Source organism: Siniperca chuatsi, linkage group LG1 (genome assembly GCF_020085105.1).
Source record: "Siniperca chuatsi isolate FFG_IHB_CAS linkage group LG1, ASM2008510v1, whole genome shotgun sequence".
Classification (NCBI taxonomy): domain Eukaryota; kingdom Metazoa; phylum Chordata; class Actinopteri; order Centrarchiformes; family Sinipercidae; genus Siniperca; species Siniperca chuatsi.
The window spans coordinates 25,776,503-25,799,136 of record NC_058042.1 but is presented as its reverse complement, the minus strand read 5'-3'; the positions used below and the strand labels follow the sequence as shown (position 1 = coordinate 25,799,136).

Here is a 22,634-nt window from a genome sequence, read left to right as displayed (position 1 = left end):
ATGAGGCGACAGAGAGAAAGAGAGAAATAAAAAATATGGCATGTTGAAAGTAAAATAATAGAGGAAAAGAGAGAAAAAAAGGAGAGAAGGAAGGACACACAGTACCAGACACAGAGAGAGAAACTTTAAGGGGGATTGGCTGTGGCAACAAAAACGATCTCTCTATGATTGCAGCTCTCTTTGCAAATAACATATAGTGTCAGTTTTAGTCTGCTCCAAGCACAAGATGGATGTTTTTTCCACATAAGGACAATTCAGATGCCAGAAGAGGAAAAAAAATATACTAAATTGTCAACTGTAAAGAAATAAGTTGACTTTTCAAACGCTCTAAACTGTCATATGTCAACCAGTCAGACTGCAAGGAGATTAAAACAAAACAAATATTTGGCTTTTAGAGGTAGATATTCGGATATTGCATCCATCAGTACTGCCTGAAGAGATGTCAACAAAATCTTCCTCTAAGATTACACCCACACTGCCCCCATAACTTTTCATGCCTGTGACTTAGCACTATAGCTATTACTAAAGGGAATGATGATTGCTTATGATCCTAGGTGTGCACACGACTAATTGATTCCTCCAGAAGTAAACACACAAACAAGGGGAAAAGAAAAATGTACAGGTTCTCTTACTACTGTGCTCTTCTATGAAGGGAAAATAAAAGAAAAAGAGAAGTTATATGAAGTTGGACATATTCCTTTTCTTTTTTCTCTGCCTGTCACTGTGCACGTCACTGCAATAGGAACAAAACACACACACTACACAGCCCTCCCCTTTTGCCAGAGGATAACCCTGTGATGTTATACCCTTGCAGGGCGCAGCATCTATAAGCTCCTTTTTTGTCTATTGAAGAAAAGCGTTCCACTCTGGTAGATTACGGTCAGGGGCGATTAAGATCTTTGCCTCACTGAAGCAGGGAAAAGGGAAAAAAGGGACGTGCTCTGTGTAACCTAAAAAAATAAGACAGAGGAGATAAAACAGATGAAATCCTTCCTTCACTCCAGAGCCCCAGGCTGCTCAGTGGGCGTGGCGATCCCAATGCATGAGCAGCATCATTGGCTTCTCTCTCTTTGAATGTCTCCGTCTTTCTCCTTGTCTCTTTTTTGCAACTCTCTCCCAACGGAATCTCCTTGTCTCTTTTCTCACCTTACTGCTCTCAAAAAAGAAAAAAAAATCTGTCCTTCACTGATCATTCTACAATAAGAACAGTATGAGTGCACAAATGTTACATTTCATGATGTTGGATACTTGGTTTTTTGGAGATCAAATATGAGCTCAATCTGCTGTTGCACTTGTTGTAAGTCACCCTGGGTAAGTGGATCAGCAATATGTTTGCAAATGTATGTTGTTCTTCTCCCGACCACATATTTTATTAAAGTAGACATATACAATCAGAAACTGCACTTTTTAAAGGCCCAATCAGTGATTTTTGACTACATATGTCACAGGTATATTGAACATGTAGTATTTAAAATATGAGAGTGTTTTATGTTGGTGGTGGTTTGTTTATTTTTAAGATCTTGGATTAATACCATTTATACAATTTCCCACAGATTAGTTTTATCAGCCTTATTAAGTACAAAAGAAAAAAAAATTCTCACTCTTACATTCTGATCACTTAGTTTGCTACTTTGACATGGAACTCTTGTTTTTAGCTAATGTAAGTACTACATCTTTTATAATTTATCCTGTAAATATATAAATAATCTATAATTTTTGTGGAAGAAATGATACTGTATAAGAACACATATCCGGTTAAATTGTCCATTTCAAGCAACAAAAGTCACAGAGAACAATTCTGATTACCAAATCGGCTACACCTTAAAAAGTATCACAAATCCCCATCTGATGATAACTGATGAATTAGTGAATACGTTTGGGTTAAAGTTTAGATATCAGTTGTCAGCAAAATGTGCAGACATTGATGACAATAAAGCCTAATGAGTGAGGAGCAACTGCTTGTTTTTTAAGTTCCAGCAAACATTAAGATAAATAGTGTAGCCCTCCCTGTATTTGAACACGTCTCTTTGCTGATTTCATTGATCCAGAACTGTTCAGACCGTGCTGCAGCTGCAGTGACTGATTTAAGTTAACTGATGACTGAATGTCAATTATTTAAAGTTGTAAACCTCATCAAGTGATGGAATCAGCTGCTTTGCTGTCACAGCAAATTCCCCACCAACATCAACAGAGAACGAGTCCTTTAACAGCCTCATCAACTCGTTGGGGATGCTGAAATTTTCAAATCAAGAGGCAGTTGATTTACAGCCCCTCCTAAAATCCCATCATCACTATTTTGAAATGCAATGAGTTCTTCAAGTGCCACAATACTTTTATCCCTGCCCTATAATTTCTTGTTAAGTCGATTCATATGATGAAATATGTCACTCAAAAAACTAACTTTGATCATAAATACTATACGTCATACAGCATGAGCAACAGAAATGGATGCTTTGGTGTCTTCATTTGCTTTCGGTGCTCAGTAATTACGATGGAATGCCAAAACCATTTTAAGCTAAGCTGCCTAATATCATTGTGGGTAAAGAAATCATTCTGCTCTGTTGACATGTCACTGGTAAAAGAGTCGATGCTGCGAACTACAAGTACCACTGAATGAAGTTTATAATTTGCCATATCAGAGTCCATCGTCTTTTGAACCCTGCCCGCTATTGTAGGAGCGCTGTCTGTTACCATTATTTTGATCCGTTCCAAGTCCAAACCTTTCTCCTCGAAAAATGAAACAATCCTCTGGAAAATGGTTTTGCCAGTTGTGTGTCCTTATAGAGGAATATACTGTAGGCCAAGAGAGTCCTCCTGAAACCCGTATTAAGTTGGAAGTCATTCCTTCATCACAGACCTTTCCTCGGCTGCCTTACCTGCCTCTACTCTATTACCCCATGTGACCATGACTGTTTTATTTCTATCCCCATCTACCTCTCTCTCTTTCTTCCTCACTTAAGTTTAAAACATTACCTCATGTTAAGCGTCATGGGGTTGGGGGAAGATAAATGACATTTCAGGACATTTAACAAACAATCCACTAAAATGTCTCAGGCAGGGTAGGAAAGTCACCAATTGCCAAGCAAGTGATTGTAAACTTTAACTCTGGACCGTTAGTTTGTGTTGTCAAACTAACGTTTGCGCTGGTTGTATGTCTGTCAAACGAACATCTATATGTTTAAAAATCTACTGAGTCCCCTTTCTTTAAGGTCCATTCCTTTACTGTTGGCCTACATAGAGAGGCAGGGTTTTGGTAGGCATTACATCTTCCAGGCACGTTCTTGAATAGAGGAAGAGATGGCAAGATAAAAGGTCTTTTTTTGTGGCTCCCACCCTCTGCTTGCCTCTCATGCCCACACTGCAAAAAATAATCCTATTAACAATTCAATTTAACTGGAGTTCCATGTAAAAAAAAAAAATCCTTGCTGGTTATTTTCCCATTGAGTGTGTTTCAATTGTTTACCAATTAGTTTAATTTCATTGCAAGAACTTGCAGGAGCTCATATTGTTACATATTGAAATGTGGCATGATAATGTCAGCTTATTCAGAGAAAGTTGGATTGCATTGGAATCAAGTCAGATCATCTTACAACAATGGTAGTTTTTCTCTCAAATTTAAGGAAAATAAGATTCTAGACCAATGATTATTAAATGGCTTGTAAAAAACAGACATTTTTCACAGTGCTTTCTCTGCTTGTCTCTAGTGCCTACAAGCTCTTTGCTCCTCTCTCTCAACCCGAGCAGGGAATCGGCCATATGGCATAGCATCCCCTTACTCCCGCATGCTCTCCATCCCACCTCCCATATCCACCCTTCTCCAAAACACACACACTCACGCATACAGGAAAAGAGTAGAGTAAACCACAAGGATGCTATGGGTCGCGGTACAATAGGGCATAGCAGGGTGGGTGACCAGAGCAGATGTCTCTCCCTTTCCCGCTGTCCCTCTCTTACCCAACCCTCCCGGCAGTGTGTGGTGTCAACCCATGCCAGGACACTAGTCCGGGCACCGTAACGTGCCGCATTGAATAAAATGTATTCATACAGAAGTTGTCTGTGGAGATTAAGCATCTCTGCAGTGTCGGCAAGACGGGGTCAGAGTTGGCTGGTAACGAGGAGCGGCAGCACAAGCACAGGGCAGACAATAAATCTTTCCTGTGTGCCAGTAGACCCGTGGACCTACAACTCACTGAACGCTTTGTTTTTTAAATGAGCTGAGTTGACCTTAGTGGTGCATTAATGCACATTTCAGATGCAAAGACATTCTCGCCCAGCGAAAGAAAAGAAAAAAAACACTGCTCCTGGCTATATAAAAGGGGAAAAAAGAGAGAGGAGAGCGAGAGAGAGTTTACTGTTATGAATGTTCACCTTTTTACCCTGGTTGCAGAATTAATTTCAGCATTTGAATGGTAACGCTGATGTTTGGCTGAAAGATACTGCCAGTGCAATGATCTCAGTAAAGAGCTATGAGCGCTTTACATGGGAAGAGACATTTGACATTTGCAGTGGGAGGCCCATTGGATCATTTGCTGAGGGCTTGGAGGAAAAAAAAAAACACTGGGGCTTTCATAGGAGGCTGATAGAATAGCCTCAGCACATAAAAGCTCTGTCATACTAGGGCAGAAAAAAACACTATTCTCTGTACTCAGATTATGGGTTGTTTATGCTCCATTTGGAATTCAAATGGTATTTCACACTGACAAAGAAACAAAGCTGCTGAGATAAAGGCAGCTGGTGTGAGAGTTGTCATAGTGGCAGTGATGTTGCTAATGTCTATGGCAGGTCCAACCGTCATGGGCAGATGGCTGCTATACAGAAAACCCAGCATGAGTGCCCAGATCAGCGCCCCCTTCAGGCAAAGTCCTTCATGCAGTTCCTCTACAGAAGTAGAGACAGAGTGGGAAACTGTTGGCCAGGCAGAGCCAAGCTGTTGTTTTGTCATGAACAGCTTATGATTGACAGTGATTTAATTTTCTCAACCATGCCTCCTACCCCAACTCCACCCACCGCTCATCTTGGCCTCCTCTGAGATGAATGTCCATCCTCCGATCAGCCATGCTTATACAGCCTCATCCAGGCTGCCTGGAAAGGCCAGGAGCTCATATAGCCTTTTGAAACAGAATGCCAAGATGAATCGAGGGATGAGGGGGGACGCCAAAGGAGCACTAGCTAGGGCCAGATTAGCCATTATTTGCCACAAAAACCCTCATGATGTGGGCCAAGGTCAGACAAGCAGGCGGGCACAAACACTGAGGCATCCCAGCGGCAAATGGTCAGCCTTTGATCAGGCGTGTCAATTCTGTCACGAAGGTGACCCACACGATCAGAACACATCAACTAGCCAAAGCCTGCGGCCGTGGTAATGACTGATGGCTAACATTCATACTCTCTATCCACCCTCGCAAGAAAAACTGGAGGAAATCTTTATTTTGTGGCCATGTCATCCTCACAACATCAGGTCACACCCTGAGAGAGATCTGCTGTTTTTGTGCCTTACCAAAGCCTGTTTTAGTACATCTGCCCTAACCTCTGCTTTATGAGGGCTCATCACAGAGGCAGACAGAAACAAACCGAGAGACAGAGCAAGCTGATGGGGGGAGGGGCACAGCAGACAGAAGCACAGCAGCAGTGCCAGCCACACTAACGGTGCCCACTGCAGTAGACTGGTAAGCATCCCATGATCCCATGTACCACAGTCCCCTCTTCTCCTTAGTCTCCCCTTCTTTGCCTTTTCAACTATAGGAAGGCAGACTGACACTCAAGTTAATTAAGATTTTAATCCAGGGTGAGAGTGTCAGTTGAATACCACACAACAAAGGCAAACTCAAGCCTATCAAGACAGGACTGAAAAGGAAAAGGAGACTTGGATGTGCTCTATAAAACATGACAATATTCATTCCTCCTCCCAGAGGTCAGACAGAGTCAGTCAGTTGTAGAGCGATCAAAAGTGCTCGACATCTAGGTCCATTTCACCAGGCTTAGGGCTCAGTTCAATGCCATCTGCAGCTGAAATGATGAGTTCATTTCCAAACACAAAATGCATAATCAAAAGCCATGTCTGATGTTGTAAACATGAGGAAACAAATTACCCACGATGGTAGGGGAGCGACAATCCATGACTGACTAGAGGAAAAGGAGGATGAAATTGACTTGGAGACATTTGAATGCCTCTACTTCTTAAAAATTCTCTCGCAACTCGACTTCAAAATAGGACAGCTTGTTACAGTTGACGTGTTTGGAGATGAAATATGAGCTTGCACAAAGGCTGATTCATTCCTCATGTTTTTCCACTTAGTTCCAAATCAGATTTGAGGACCTTTCTCTATCAATGTGGCCCCGGGTTCAGTATAGCCAAGAGTAAGACCTTCTGGGAAATGTAGTTGGAGTGAAAATGCGAACAAACCTTCCCACTGGCCTGATATCAGATCAGGCAGCAGGCTGCAGGAGAGGCAGGGGCCTATCCCATATTAGGAGGGTTCACCTACGTGGCAGGGTGTGTATGGTGGAATAAGTGGGACAACTCCCAGCAGGCTGTGAAAGCACTGGCCAATAAATGATAAAAGAGCAGGACTAGTCCCCACGCTGCCTTATTGAAGTTTACCTTTGTACATTTACACTGAATCCCAATTTGCCCTCCCTGCATTTTTTTTAACTCATACCGTCTCCCCTCCGGAAGTCTGGGGACCGTCAGACACAACCAGAACTGTTCTACCTGACTGGCCTTTGTCACAGTGAAGATAAAGGAGATCAAACTCACCTGCAGGATAACTGCAAATATCCAGAAGCTTTTGTTGATAGAAAAACTACTGAATTTCCCTGAAGACATAGAAGTATTTGTTTTTGTAGGCACAAGATTAAGTTCTTAACATGTCTAGTTCTTGCAGTTATCTCTTTAGACACAGAAGGAACAATAAAATGTTTGGTGAAATCCAGTTTTAGAGCCAGGCACATATTTTCAAAATATTTAAGAAGAGAGAGGTGAGAAATTGATGCCCTAGTTTCCCCTTTGGAGGGGAGTTTGAGCTGAAGCTCTTTAAGTGCCGCTACACAGACGCTTAACCCAAGATTAAAGGACCAGACCTCTTTAATTTCTGCAGATCGCCTAATTTTCCTATGAGTGACATAGCTTCTTGCCTATGTAAGAACTTTTTCATTTTGCACTGATGAGCGAAAGGTTTAATTGTACTGTATTAAGCTATTTATTCACCCTTGTCCATGGATGTGTGTGAGCGGCCATGTGATGGGGTGAAATTTAATGAAATAAATTCTGGTTGTTTTGAACCCTCTGTGTGAACAAATTGTTACAGTGCATAAACATATACATAGTTTTAATATCAGTATCACTTCTGGCCCTAATGAAGTAAGCATCATACATCGCTTTTTGTCTTTTTCATGATACAACTAACCCCTGGAAATATTTGCAGTCACGTAGTCTCAATATTGCAATATTCTGTAATGCCACAGACAACAAAATTGCAAAAATAGTCTTAGGTTTGTGGTATTTTTTTATCAAGTGGTTTGCTGTATCCAGATAATCAATGAAATTGATTATCTAATATTAGCTAGCTTATAAATGTAAAATTTACATTTATAAGCTAGCTAATATTAAATAATTGAATTCAGTGGGATAGATATTTACTTGAATCATATAATGATGGTTATATCCTTCATCCGTAACAAATAAATGTAAGCCCATATACCCTGTAATTCAGTTTTGTTTTTTTAACCTTAAAAAATAAGAAATGCAAGATATGCTTAGATGCTGTCGAACATGTGAAATGGGCAATCTGTGCAACTCAGTGCAAATATAAGTACACATTCCCTCTGCTTCATTAGACCTGAACAGACATAAGCCTGATAATACTCTAACCCACTCGGCTGACCCGAAAAACTAATCATGTTTGCACTGATTTCCAAACATAAGCACTTTAACTTTACTCAGATATGCAAATATGACTTCATACCAGCGCCTACAAGACAAACTCTCGGTGATGTGTTTTTTTGCTGTTCCAGCCAGCTCAATACCTTTCCACTTAATATGCTGCCAAGTTAATCAACGTTGGTTGAAATCCGAGAGATCACAGGCACTTTAGCTGCTGACGCGCCTGGCGTTCCTCAAAGGCAATGGCTGATGGATCTCCTGTGTTCATTATGGAGAGAAAGAGTTCTCTTTAATCAGCCTGGGAGTCACTTATCATAAGGACGCCATGCCACGCGCACATGCACACGCTCAGACACATTTGTGCACAAAACACACACCAACCAAGAAAGAAAAGCAGGCATGGAAATGCACGTACATCAGGATGGCTCACCACACACACCTACAGTAGGTTATCAAGACACTTCCACCCAAGCATTCAAAGGAGGCAAAGTGGCCCGGTATGATCACAGAGCATAGATGTACACATACGAACGTCTTTGAGATCCTCCCAACCAGCAATACAGAGCAGTCAATGAAGAGATACAGTATGTGGACAGATCTTACAGGACCTAATTTGGGTGTGCTTAATTACAGCGGTGTACACACACACAAATACACACACACACACACGGCTGTAAGTACAGCAAGTTAGCTGCCATACCCAATCTCAATGTGACAGGCTGAGAGAATGTGATCTTGTGGCAGACCATGTTTAAGACTGAATAAATATTTGAGGTTTTGTGTTCAAATGCTTGTCTGGGGGATGTAGGTAAATATATGCGTTTGTATATTTGGGTCTGTACTGTGTCACTGTGTGTAAGTGTGTGCCTGTTTAGGTGACTGCGCGGGTGTTTGTAGTGTGTATGTGTTTGTGTGTGTGTATGCCAATCTCTTTGGATTGTGGACAGGCGTACACTGATTTAATCACTCCCCAGGCAGAGTGTGGGGGAGGCAGAGGAGGCTGTGAGGCAGATAGGAACAGACAAACGCGACAAGGCGAAAGAAGGAGTGAGCATGCTCGCCCCGCGGTCCGGCTCTGCTGCACAATAAATACAGACTTGTACACGTACTACACTAAAGGTACACCTACATGGACACATGAATACATACATGTACAGTATGCATGTTTTTCAACCTTTCATATACTGTAGATTAATACTAAAGCAAAAAACCAAAGTGTATGCATGTGTACACGTGTTTTCATGTGTTTAGTGTTCATGCATGGTTATGCATGTCTTTGTGTGTATTACATGTAACCTTGCCTTTGTGAGTGTGGATGTGTGTCTTTGTGCAGTCCGGATGCACGTACTGTGTACATTTAGTCCCAGCCAGAGGTCACTAATGGAGAACAGGGTGGTAATGGGCCTGGCAGTTCAGGTTGTTCTGTAATCTCATCACGCTTAACTCAATAAGGTAAAGGTCAGTCTGCCCCCCAGTACACGCCCTGTCCCTGCTTTGACCTGCTGAGAGACAGAAGGAATGGCACCACAACCTCAAAGCAAATATCTGATGTTGGTGAGTTTAGTTTTCTCTCTTGTGCTGATTTTTAGGAGACAGTTTCATATTCACTTACAGGGCAATAGGAAATTTAATTTGGGCATTGACACTCATTGCAACACAGACTCTCTTATCTGTTTCAGCCCCACTTTATAATTTAGACTAATAAATCGGGATTATTATTACATTAAAATAACTTGATCTATTGTAGCTTTAGGATGAAATTGAACCGCAAAATTGAAGGTGGCTTAGTTCTTATTGGTCCACAATATGTATTGCTAAGATTAGACAAACCTGTATTTTTTGCTTGGTTGAAAGATGCAGATAATAGTGAACAACTTGTTCTGAGAACTTTTCAATCAGAAATGCCAAGAAAATGTTTCTGTGCCTTGCCCTCACTCATCTCTCACCTATAGCTCATCCCTCTTTCTCACACACGTCATATCAACACTATTCTCTCGCTCTGCTTTCTCTCTCTCTACTATAGATTTCATTTAGTCTGTGAAACATGAAATAGACTTCCAAAACTGTTTTGTAAAACAGGAAATTCTACTAAAAGTAAGCACATTTGATCTATATAACGCAGATTTGATGATAACTGTAATATTACAAAAAGCACTCTGGGATATCAATGGAAATAGATTATTCTTTCTCCTTCTCTCACCGTTTTCCTTTCTTTCTCACAGCAGTGAGTGGGGTTGGCACCAGTGTTGACAGAATCAGACCATGTGATCAATCAGAGCACAGCGGTGAAAATGAGGACCGACGGGTGAAAGACACACACACGCACACATAGTGGAAACATGGGACTAACAGCAGGAATTAATTCAGAACTTTTTGTAACACACACACACACACACACACACACACACACCACAAAATGGCTAAAAACAGGAGTAAAGGTAACAGCTGTAAAAATATGTAATTTTCCTCAGGAGTCATCTCCCTGAGTCTCAGGTGTCTGACATGGCAGGCTTGCAGGAGGGGGAAGGAGCTTAAAGAGTGACCTGGGAGTCTCCCAGTGAAATGCCTCTAATCAGCCCCGGGGGATAACATCCTCTCTGGGCTCTGGCTGAGCTGGGAGCTGGGGGCAGGCACACAGCAAGCCTGACAGACTCTCTTCCAAGAGATCAATACCCAGATTCCTTTTAAAGTGTGACATGTTGAGAGGCAGACAAGAAATTCTACTTCTGAATTCCCAGGGAGGAGAGTTTTTCTTTTTTTTTTATGTGATTTTCTGGTGAAATTGCCTGACATATAGTAGGTGTGTGAACATGAGTATGTGGTTATGGGTTTTGTGTTGCTTTAGATTACATCAGCTTTATATTCATTAGGGAGTGTGAATGGGAGGGACTGTGCATGTTCAACATGTGCACAAATAATGTGACTTGTGTGGCATTACTTGAGTTGTATATTTAACAAACCAGTGTAATCCTTTAAAACACACTCTAAGACTTGTCTTCATGTCTTTCAGAGCAGTGTTGAGTACTCATCACAAGTTTCCAAAAAGACTTTTTACCTTTTTAAGACTACACACATGTGTTTTACTTTTCCTTTTTTTACTGTCAAAAGTCCATAACTCTATTTTAAAAATGTAGCATCTTTAACACATGATGGATTTAAAAAGTAATAAAATCATGCTGTCCTTTATGTGCTATAACATTTGTGATAAAGTACTGTAGCTGCACTTTTCTTGTCTAAACAAAGTCACCCTGCCACCTACCGGAAATTCATCCAATGAATCCCTTGCCTTCGAGTATGATTTTTGTTTTGTTTTTTGTGATAAGTGGTCAGTGCTTTGGTGTTCTGGACTTCACTTCCCCATGATCAGATTAAAATAGTGTTGGCAGTGCGTTGACGTCACAGGCAGCAGTTCCCAAAACCCCAAACAAACAAGAACGGGCTGTCCTACTGAGACTAGTGAAACAACTACAAATAACACAACAACAGAATTTCAGCCAGCACCTCAGAGCGACCGTGTCTACAGAGACGGTATTATCTGCATTACATGTATAGAAAACGACTGAAAGACTGTTGAGGAATGTTATTACTGCAGATCTATGATATTCAATAGCAGCAGTTTGGTCAGCTCACAACTAAACAGGAATAAAGACAACACTGACTTTTGTTGACAGCAGCAGTACACAAATAGTACAACCAAACAGTTCAAGAGTTTTTAAGAGTAATTCAGATATTTATGTAAGTTTTGGCTCAGAGATGCCTACATTATCTCTAGCATACTTGCTTGCTTCTGATTATTCTGTTTTTTGATTTTTAATATTTTCTATTTGAAGTTTGGTCTTTTTGTAGGTGCTGCATTTTTCTTTGTTTGTTCAGGCATGGTGGCCATTGTTGTTCATACCACCTAGCAGTTCATCTTTTGTTTTTCCAAAGCCCTCTCGCTGCTTCCGTAGCTGGGAACCACATCAGTTCCTGGGAGGCGTTGGGTTTTTACTGTTAAAGTGCTAACTGGGACTGGGTGTTTGGAACAGTAAATGCAAGCTTTCATGAACTCATTATATAGAATGTTTAATTGCTAGTGAATGTTTTAATTATGGTAAAAAAAGTAGCAGACTTTTATGTGTCTTTAATTTTAATTAAATGTGCAAAAAGTGGACCCTAGGTCCAATATTTGAAATATCCTTACAAGATTTCAATGCTGTGGTATTAAAAAGGCCATTAGGAGAATATAGTGTGTGGTGATCAGTGGTGGAAGAAGTACTCAGATCTTTTAATTAAGTAAAAGTAAGTGCAAACACAATGACACAATATGACAATGTAAAAATACTCGATTACAAGTAAAAGTCCTGCATTCAAAATCCCAATGTAGGGTTGGTAATGTATTTCAGAAGCATTTTTTTTATATTTGTTGAAGTTTACAACAAATTTACAGTCAATAAATCAAATGCTCTGAAGAAAAAAAAAAAACGCTCTCTGTGGCTGTCACAGGCCTGTAATAAGCCCAGCCAATCACTTCATTCGGGCTACCTACCTGCCTACCTGTGCGCACTCCTTGCACATGGATATGTGTTTTGGGGGAGTGGCTTTGGAAGGAGGCCTGAAGGGAGGGGGTGGGATTTTTCAGTTTTCAGAGTGATATATTATTATCTATTAGAATATTAGATGTAAAAATGGGTAAGTAGCATTTCACTGTTGTAGATGTTGAAGGTGGTGCTGGTTTTACTTATGCACAGTTTGGTAGTTTAGTCAAATCGTTCCCACTCTAGGGGTCGTGCTCCCTAATCAAATCACACGATAAATTGTAGGGGTCATGAGATGATTAATGGAGTAGGAAAGAAGAAAAAAGATTCCCATAAACAAATTTATATTCACTTTTTTTTCCTTTTCTTGAATCTCTATTGGAATATTTACCTGTTTGGGTCTCGAAAAGTTATTTAAATGTAACCATATGAGAAATTTTTAGGGTATTTAGATGTTTCTTTGGTGGAACTACTAACAACTCATAGACATCTGAAATGTGACACACGTGTCACAAGCCCAAAAAGTTGGAAACCACTGGTTTAATCTTTAACAATACATTGTATTTCATAAGCTTATCATATGTTTTTTTATGTAAAATCTTAAATTGTAAAGTAACTAGTAACTAAAGCTGTCTGATAAATGTAGTGGAGTAGAAGTATAAATGGAAATACTCAAATTAAGTACAAGTACCTCAAAACTGTACTTAAATACAGTACTTGAGTAAATTTGGTGATTTATCAGACCAAAAAAAAAAAAAAGAAAGATTTTCAGATAATTTCCTGCAGATGTTTCAACATTCTGACACTCATATTTGTTTTCTTATGTGGCAAACAAGCAACACCCATCTGTCTCCCCAGTAGGCAAACTGTAAAAAAGTCTTTGCAAATAGTACCTGGTCCAGGCATGCTTGTTCCTCTGCATAACTATCTTTGCCATCCATCCCATCTGACATCTGGCACCGGCTGACTGGGCACAGCTCAGCCCAGCTCGGCTCCGTAGCTTTAGGGGAGGTCAGCGACTGGGGGCTGAGCACTGGGGCCGTCAGGGAGGTTGTTCTGCATACTGAGCAGCCTGATTAGGCAGAAGAGCACAGAGGGGCTCCAGCTCGAGAAGGCCAGTGGGGAGACAGGCGTGATGGCACACAGCCCTACAGTTTCCTGCCACCACTGACTAGGTAACCTATGACAACTCACAGACCATCTTCCCTTGCCCAGAAGATGAATCAGTGAAAACTCTCCCTCTACTCCAGTTTTTGGGTACCACCACTGTCATCAAGAAAAAGTACAGTTAATATCCTGAGCTAAAAATTACATTGGTGGGATTAAGTTTTGTGAAAAACTATTTTCTAGTCTGCGCCAGATTAGTCACTATGATAATAGACAAATGCATCTGTGGTTGTTTTTTTTTTCTCTGTATGAGGCAAAAGTGCAGAAGCCAAGGAGATATCTTAGAGTTAATGCATATATTAGCATATTAATAGAGGGGCCAGTGTTGCCCATGAGTGATTTGTCTTCTATAACACTGTCTACTCACCACTGTCCCTATGGTAAAAGCAAATTGATAAAGATAATGAGTCCATGACAAGGCTGGCTCCCATCAAACCCAGCACAGCTGACTGCCCAGAGCAATGCATCCCCTGCTCTGCCTCCATGGACACATTGCCAGTGTGACAGATAATTTGCGTAATACCTCTCCTTTCCACCTCACCTTACCACTCCATCTAATCGTGCTACCCTGCACCAAAAATCATCAGCGTCTGCATGGAACATGCCCAGGTGCATTATGGTAACTGATGAGTGTTATCATGGTAAAAAATTAAATCAGAGAGACGTAAATCAGCGAATGATTGGAGAAAACATTGCTGCAACACAGGCATAGGGTTTATGAAGCGTCCCTGACGTACACTGATTACTTTTTATTCTCTCTGCTGTGTCTTCTTTTCCCAATGAGGTGAATAATGGGGGAGGGGAAATGGAGATGAGGAGGCATGTATATAATGGCTGGTATGAAGAATAGGTGTGCAGGGGATGACTCAGTGGTTTTCTCACATCATTCCCCATTGCTCCTTGTTGCTTGCCCTTTGTCAGAGGGGCCTGTCATGCACAAGCATGCACACAAACATGCCAACATAAGCAAACACACCTGTATGTTTACGCACAACTATATATACCTGAACACACATTAAGGAAAAGAGGGAGCCTAACACTGCCAAGAGCAAGAGACGGTGAGAAAGAGAGTGAGAGCAAGAGGGGTAGAGGGGTCAGCCATCCGCTGAGATGATAATGAAAGAATAATAATAGAGTACAGGATAAAATTACTGAGCTTTACCCACAATATCTTCACTCATTAGCTGTAGCACTAATGTTGCCGTTTATGCTTGTGTTCTACACCAGCTCCCCCTAATTAGGCGTGGGCTTCTAAAAATAAACAGCAAACTAAATAGTGGCGTGAAAGTACATGCAAATCTGTTGATGTACAGGAATAATGGTGGTAGGGTAGAGGAGGGGTGGGGTGGGGATTAGTGGTGCGCTGCAGACTAAAGTAATTGAGTTGGGTAGTGTTGACACCCAGGCGCAGTCAGAGTGCCCATGTTGTGGAACGTGCTGGATGCGTGTGTGCTACAAGGCTCAGCCGGCATTTGTTTTGTGTGGCTGGTGTCATGGTATAGGTGTTAGCTGTGGATAAAAGGCTGGAGAGGATGCACAGATACTAATCCCTGTGTTACTTTGAAAGAGAGGAGCAGGGTGGAGTCTACCTTCTGTGAAACAGCGAGGACAATCTGTTGCAACACCTGAGCGGGGCACAGTCTGGGCAGAGCTAGGGCACAGGGCTCGGCATAGCAAGGACAAGTAACTGTCAGCCATCACTCAGATCCAAGACAAGAAAACATTGTTAAGAACATGTTTTAAAAAAGATACTAAAAGTAATACTGCTGTTTCAGTTCAGGGTCACAGGGGAATAAATCATAACCAAAAAGGCAGGAAAACACATAGCCAGTCCAAACATAGTCAAATTTCTTCAGTATACCTACAGCTGCATGTCTTTGGCCTGTTGGAAGCTAGAGCACCCTGAGGTACCAATGCAAACACAATGACAACTTGCCACACAGAAAGGAACAGTGCACCTTCTTTTACTGTGAGGTGACAGTGCTAACCACTGAGTCACTGTGCTGCCCTCCTGTGTAATTTTACTGAGATGAATTTACCATAACAAAGACTTTGAGCCCTTACAGACCAAAATGCAAATTCAGTAGCTCTCAAATAAATCCAATATAAATGAAAATTGGTAGAATGTTGACAGTTTCATAATATGTGGGCGATAACGTAGAAAATACAGTGGTTTAGAGCAGTTTTCACAGCAAAGTGCCTGTTTAAACACAACAGGGGCAAAGTAGGGCCAGGCTCATCTTGATAATTCCTTTCTTAGGCTTGTCACTCCAGCTTTACGACTTAAAGGAATTCCTGGATCTCTTGACATTGACTTTGTTATTTTTTCTTTCCCTTGCATGTATCATATGTTTTTCACCTTCACTTAAATTGAGTTTCTACCATAGACTATTTTCACAAACATTGCTGACTTATGCGTGGCATAGATGTTTGTACTATGGGTAACAGTGGGCAGATAACATTTGACGCTTACAGTAATGAAATTACTATTTCACACTGTAGTTGACTACAGTGTTTGGACAACAGTAATTGAAAGATATGACAATGCCATCAAGTGTAGTAGGTTATACACTACAATTAAACGTTTACCACCTACTGTTGTGCTCGCAGGATGCTAGCACTATGTATAACTTTCACTATGTACTGTTCTCAGCGTAGACTGCCAATATAATAAAAAAACATGAATATGAATGTATAATATGCAAACTGATCGATTTGACTCCCATATTTTGAGTTTTTAGTTCTACAACACTAACAAGCCACTTCAGAAAACCTATAAAAGAGAAAACTTTTACACTCAATGTGACAAATGTCTAGAGTGAGCAACCAAAACTCTAAGTCTCAGTGCTTTCCTTTAAAGAGAGACAAGGCTAACTGGAATTACAGGGTGAAGATGAGTCTGTCACTACTTTGCTTCTCTGGTACTTTAAGAGGCACTTTGCTATGATTATAGCTCTAATCCAGTGTGTTTTCTACCTTATCTGCTGCATATCATCAAGCTGTCAACATCCTAGCCAATTCTCATTTATATTAGATGTTATTTGAGAGCTATTGAGCTTGAATTTGTTCTCTGAGCAATGTCACCAGAGGACACCAAATCTTTGTTATGGTAATTACAGCTCAGTGACATTATGTAGATGAAACAAATGAATGGGCCAAAGTTTCAGCAAGCAATGCACTTGGGAAAATGTTGTATTTTCTAGTTAGTAATCTGAATACAGCTTGATCAGAATTCAAAGCAAAGCAAAGCATTATGACAAAAAATCTAATTGACTAAAAACTGTTGTGAACCTCCTCACAAGGAAATCTATGACATCCCAGATGGAGAAAGATAGAGAAAATATCACACAGGCGTGTGATGATAGGTGAAACGTCCTTTCACTTCATCTTTCCACTGCTTTCCTCCAATATCCAAACAAACATCTTTTTTACAAATCCTGCTTGGGTCAATAGGTAGTTGAAACCTCAAATGGACTGTACTTTGCAGATTTACCACTGGCATTACTCATTTCTCTGTGCAAACGTAGTAGCACCATTGTGGTGTGTTCAAAGACAGACGTGTGGTGACTAATTTCTGCCTTGAATGCAGTCCATTTGGCCTCGCTTCCAGCCTAGCTCTGTCCATTACTGCAGCTCTGAGTCACAAACCTCCACCTTGAGGCTGTCAGCAAGACTCACCGTGGTGGGGGTCTGTATGCCTACAGACAAGTAGGCATACATGTACTTGCATGCACACACACACACAAACACTTTCTGTATATTTCTCACACCATCACACATGCACACAATCTCTCTCCCTTTCTTTCCTTCTGCCTCTCTCTCACACACACACAACCTTACTTCCCCAGGAATCCAATCTTTTTATAGAGCGGCTGTGTGTTGGCGTAGGCGGCGGTATGGCCGTGCTGCTTCACCCAGCTCAGACTGGATCTCAGATCAATATCCTGTCCCCCGCCAGCCAGCTAGTTCAGGCTGGACAGACTGCTTCTGAAAACCTGTCCTTGTGGTTTCGCGTCTGCCGTTTCTCATAAAAGAACAAAAGTCTGGTGATTATTTACCCAGCTCTAATTCATGCCTATCGAAGGGACACAATTTTGTCACACCTATTGCTTATGAATCATGATCTTGATTGGCATGCTTATGTATGTTTTGCAGTGATGTTCAACCACTCTGAATATGCATAATAGTAATTAAAAAATGTAGCCCTCTCGTGTATACATATGGAAACATACAAGTAAGAAAAACGAGTGCTGGATTCAGAACACAGACTGCAATGTGCTCTTCTGCTGGTTATGTTTGCTAAGCTGGTTCTTGTTGGTTTTTGTTTGTTTTTGCCTTGGTGGTGTTATAATCAATGTGGATGTGATGCATTACCTTGTCTGTCCCTGTGTTGTGTGGTAAAATATGTCGCCTTTTTTCATTTCCCCCCATGAATTATATTGTAGCATGAACATGAAACCTTACAGGGAATTTATTGGACGTTGTTTTAATAATCATAGGCTCTTTGGCAGCACTAAATACATTCTCTTAGATATGACATTGGTGATTAGCGATGGGTCTTTGGCAAGCCTTTTTCCCAGACTTTATGCATGTTTAAAGCCAAATCTGTGCTGACTTAGAATTTTGTGTAAAGATAACATCTTTAGAAGGGCTAAGTTATCTCACTAAGAAAAACCCGGAGCAAAACCTGGACCTATTCAGTTTCAAACAAAGCCAAACAAGTGCCATGGTAACCACAATAACCGTTACTTGCAAAGGAAACAGTTCATCAAAATATTGCTTTGTACACTTGAGGCACAGGTAGCCTCTATGTGGACCATTCACTGTGTCAAGGGGCAGTGTGAAGAGTATGTTCTGTTCTGACTTGGGGAAGGCACACTCACTGAACAATATATAATAAAACTCATATATCATTATTTATGTGCAATTATAGAGGATTTATTTGTACTTTTTTGCTCATATTTTGCACAATTCACATGACAGGTTCTGCACTAGATATCAGGTAGTGTCCCCTTGCACACAAAAGCATTTGGGTAGTTAAATTGGCCTACTTATAAGATGACCCCACCAACCCCCTTTGTAATATTTTTGAATAAAGATTTATAAAGATAAATTAGTAAAACAATAATGCAACTAATTCTTTATTTCAAATCTTTAAAATGTAATATCTTAATTAAATATAAACTAGTAAAAGGATATGGAAAAATTAGATAAGATTTTCAACTAAATTCATTTCCATCATCAGGGAAAGAACTAATGCTAGACCAAACAATGGCCTGAGCCGTCTATAACCAACTTGAGGTTTCCAATTAAGCCCAACAAATGCAACAGCCCAACAAGCAAAAAATGTTAGTGCAGGGACTTCAGCTTGATCACCTTGGAAAACACAAAACATACCCAAACCTAGTACCAAACATTACACCATACTGTACCAAACCATATTTCAGCTTGTATGAAGTTCATTTCTGTCTATGAGGCCTTTTAGATTGCCAACATGGCATTGAAGGCTCTAAAATCTCAACCCCTAGGGTTGGGTAGATTGTGCAGCTAAGCTGAGCTGAGCTGCAATGATCTCTAAGGCTAGTTGGGCCCTTTCACAGCCCTGTCAGCCCCTGACGGGCCTTCATGATCAAGGTGACTTATGGGGGAGCGTCTGGTGCTATGACGCTGCAGTCAGGATCTCATTCCCTGACAGATTACAGTGTTGGACAAGCTGCCACTCGCAGCAGTGTGGCTGTGATGGCTCTGATAATTGAAGTGCTCAAAGTTGGATGGGTTGGACAGATGAAGCCCAGCAAGTCGATGGATCAATAGTATAATCGTGAGCTCCAGGTGCTGGAGCTAAATGGGCCAGGTGGACTGGGCCCGAGCAGAAGTAAACTAAAAAAGGTCACAGGGCATATTGTGTCCACAGTCTGTCCTTTTTATTTTATATCTATTTGTTACCCACCAAAATTTGCCATTATCGGAGTGAACAGCTCAGTGCTAATGAATCCCATCGAGCCACATGTGTCCCAGGCAACGCATATGATGTACTGAAACTGACAGCAGAGGAAATATACCTTCACAAATGATATGACAGCCAATATCTTCTAGCTAGTATGCGGCATTTATAGGAGTATTGGTTTGTGTTTAGCCTTTAGATTCTGCTATTATTGTTTTTATCTCCCCCAGTCCCATTTCACTGATATAACCATCTATTGGCCTATCTTCTTCCTGGCAAATAGACAAACAGACTGCTCAACATTCATTGTGTGGCTGAAAACAGATTTCATAATCATCACTCGCATTGCTCACAAGTCAATAGCTATGACTTTATCAGCAGGAAAACACACAGAAGGTTTGTTCATGGACTTAATTGAATGGGAATAGCTGAGCCCCGGCGTCATGCACGCAAAGTCATTTTCATATCACTCAAATGTCACCAGTTGATGGGGTGACAGGCTGGTCTGGCCACCTGTCAAGCCTCCCTGTGACAAGCACCTCCAAAGAAAGCACCCTGCACCCGGCATTAAAAACAGACTTCTGCACAGAAATGAGCATCAGAATCTCTGTATTCACCTACTATAAAAGTAGATGTGTTTTTCTTTATGGCACTGAGGAAGCATTATCAGCTCATACAGTTACAAGTGCGTTTAGTCAGATGTTGTACAGGAACAACAGCATCTAACGTTCAAACGGACAGTGCAGGACAAACAATACAATGAAAACTATAAACATCACTTCACAAACGTGTCATTCAATCAGTACGTGCATTCAGGCAGCACGGCATACAGAGAAAGATGAAAAATACTAGCTGTGCGGTATGCCAAATGGAAACATGCATAGGGAGAGCTGCAGCAAGGATCCGTGGTATGAGGACAGAGAGATGACTGGGTGTGAGAGAGACAGATATGATGATTTCTAATCTATAGAGGTCTCTCAAGAATGAGAGGATCAGTCAGCAGTAGGAGATGGGCCTAACCAACTAACCGTAGCCCTACACACCCCCACTGGTAATTTACACTCATCCACGCCGTGACTGAGCCTGAATGAAGGTGAAATGCACAACGATGTGTATGAGAGGGAGATTTATCCCTGTCTTTAGATGTTAAGAGGATGCTTGGGTGGAAGGACAAAGGATTACATTTAACCTTTTACATTGGCTTGTTATTCTCAGCCAGGGCCACCTATCAGAATAAGCTTAAATTGTTATATCACCATCATGACAAGCAACTGGTAACAAGTACAGTACATGCAAGGGTCAGAACTATAGTGGCAGGGCCCTAAGATGACAATATACAAGAGTTGCAGTAGAAAAGGAAATAAAGAGGTAGAGGAAGAAGAAACTGACAGGGTCAGATGAAGATAAATGCCAGATGCTGGAGGCCAGTTGTGGTCGGGCTCTACAAGAAGAAGCCCAGAGTGTATATAAAGGAGAGAGCAAGAAGGAGTTAAAGAAAGAGAGCAATAGAGAGTGAGAGTGAGAAACCATATCCACGGTGGTTGGGGAGCAATACAGAGGTAAAGAAAGAGAGGCAATCCAGGGAGGGGGTAAAAAGTTAAAGCAGAAACAGGGAAGTAGTGAGAAAGAGAAATAGCCAATTAGCAGGAACCCAGCAGGTGTGCTTTTTCTCTGGAGCCCCCCTTCCCTTACCCCCCATCCTTGGTATGGGGTAGGGGGGTGGGCTAATGCTGTGCGGGCCTTAAAGAGCAGGGAGTTGCTATGGCAACCGCCTGGCACGCTCTGTCTCCAGGGAAACGGAAATGTCACAGCTTAAGAGGTCTCACAGAAAGCAAGTGAGGAAAAGAGAAGCAGAGAGAAAGGCAGAAAAAAGGTACAGGTATGTGCGAGGAAACGCATTGACGGGATCGATGCATTAGTCCTTATCTTTGTAGCAAGGCTGTCACATTAGCTATGGAGTTTCTGTACAATCAAATTAATCATCTGGCATCGCCCTCCAATCTTCCCACTCACCCCTTAACTTAGTTTACAGCCCGAACAGATGACAATGTATGACGTTGGGTAATTTAGAGACAGTCACTTAGTAAGAAACTGAAACCCAAGTCGGCCACACCTGAGCACAACACAGTCCATTGCCGGGCCTTTGAGAGCTAATCAACCTTCATTTATTTAATCAAATATTTACTGTCATAAGCAGCTGAGGAGCCTGAGGGTGTAGTCGCAAAGCTAAAGCCTGCATTGGCAGCATGTGGCGAGGGTGAATGTGACCGGTGTTTGCTGCTGAGCTATGGGCTGACCCTCCAAATCACACATTAGCCAGGGCCAACTAGCTGAAAGCCCATTAACCTGAATGGCCGCTGATTGCTCCACTATTAACACAGTCTGACTCCTCTCCTCCAGGGCTGTACCCACTTACACAGGTGCTTCAGCACCCCTCAAGGTCTTGGATTAATCAGGGTAAACAAATGTTGTTTCTTTGTCATGGCAGTGCCACTTTGTTTGATGTATGCCACACATTACAGCTGCAGTCGCTCCCACTTTTCTCCCCAAATCTTTTTTTAAATTTATTTACTAAATGCGCCCATCTGGCATAATAGACCTTTTGTGTGTAGCCTGTCGTGATTCAAGAAGGTTGTTTCAATTGTACTGGAAAGTCACAGAAGAAATGAAAGGTGTGCATGCGTGTGTGGTGTTTGTGTGGGTTTGTGTTAGCATGAGGACAGTGGATTCTCTGCAAAAGGAGATGGCCAGCTAAATGGAGCATTTCTCCAGCATGCTGCTGCGTGCCTGAAAGTGTGGCCTGGGCATGCCTAATTTATTTCCTCTTTTGTCGTTGTTGTCTCCATTCCTCGGTTGATTAAACCAACCTCATGCAGCTATGCTCAACAAATAGCCTAATTGAGTACGACCTTGGCAAATGATATATCAGCCCTATCCTCCAAAAACACCACCTGCACCAGACGCCCATCTCCCCAGCCCATCGCTCTGCGGGCCGCCGCACCAAGCACAACAAACATAAACAGGGGATTCGCCTCCTCAGCCAAAGTCATTTCTTGCACGACCTTTCCCACAAATCACCGCGATGACACAGGGCTGGATGGATCACTGAAATGGGACACATTTG

The 22,634-nt window shown here is 41.6% G+C and overlaps 1 protein-coding gene and 1 long non-coding RNA gene across 13 annotated transcripts in view; one reads left to right on the top strand and one right to left on the bottom strand.

Annotated features, from left to right (window-relative positions):
* The window catches only part of celf6 (CUGBP Elav-like family member 6), a 142,124-nt gene that overhangs the window by 69,347 nt on the left and 50,143 nt on the right, over positions 1 to 22,634 (bottom strand). The gene's annotated exons all lie outside the window — the stretch shown is intronic.
* Positions 9,396 to 22,634, top strand: part of LOC122876206 — a 30,835-nt gene continuing 17,596 nt past the window's right edge. For both annotated transcript variants that reach the window (XR_006378033.1, XR_006378031.1), the window contains exons 1-2: positions 9,396 to 9,436; positions 10,105 to 10,187. This is a non-coding gene — a long non-coding RNA (uncharacterized LOC122876206). The remainder of the gene's footprint in view (positions 9,437 to 10,104; positions 10,188 to 22,634) is intronic.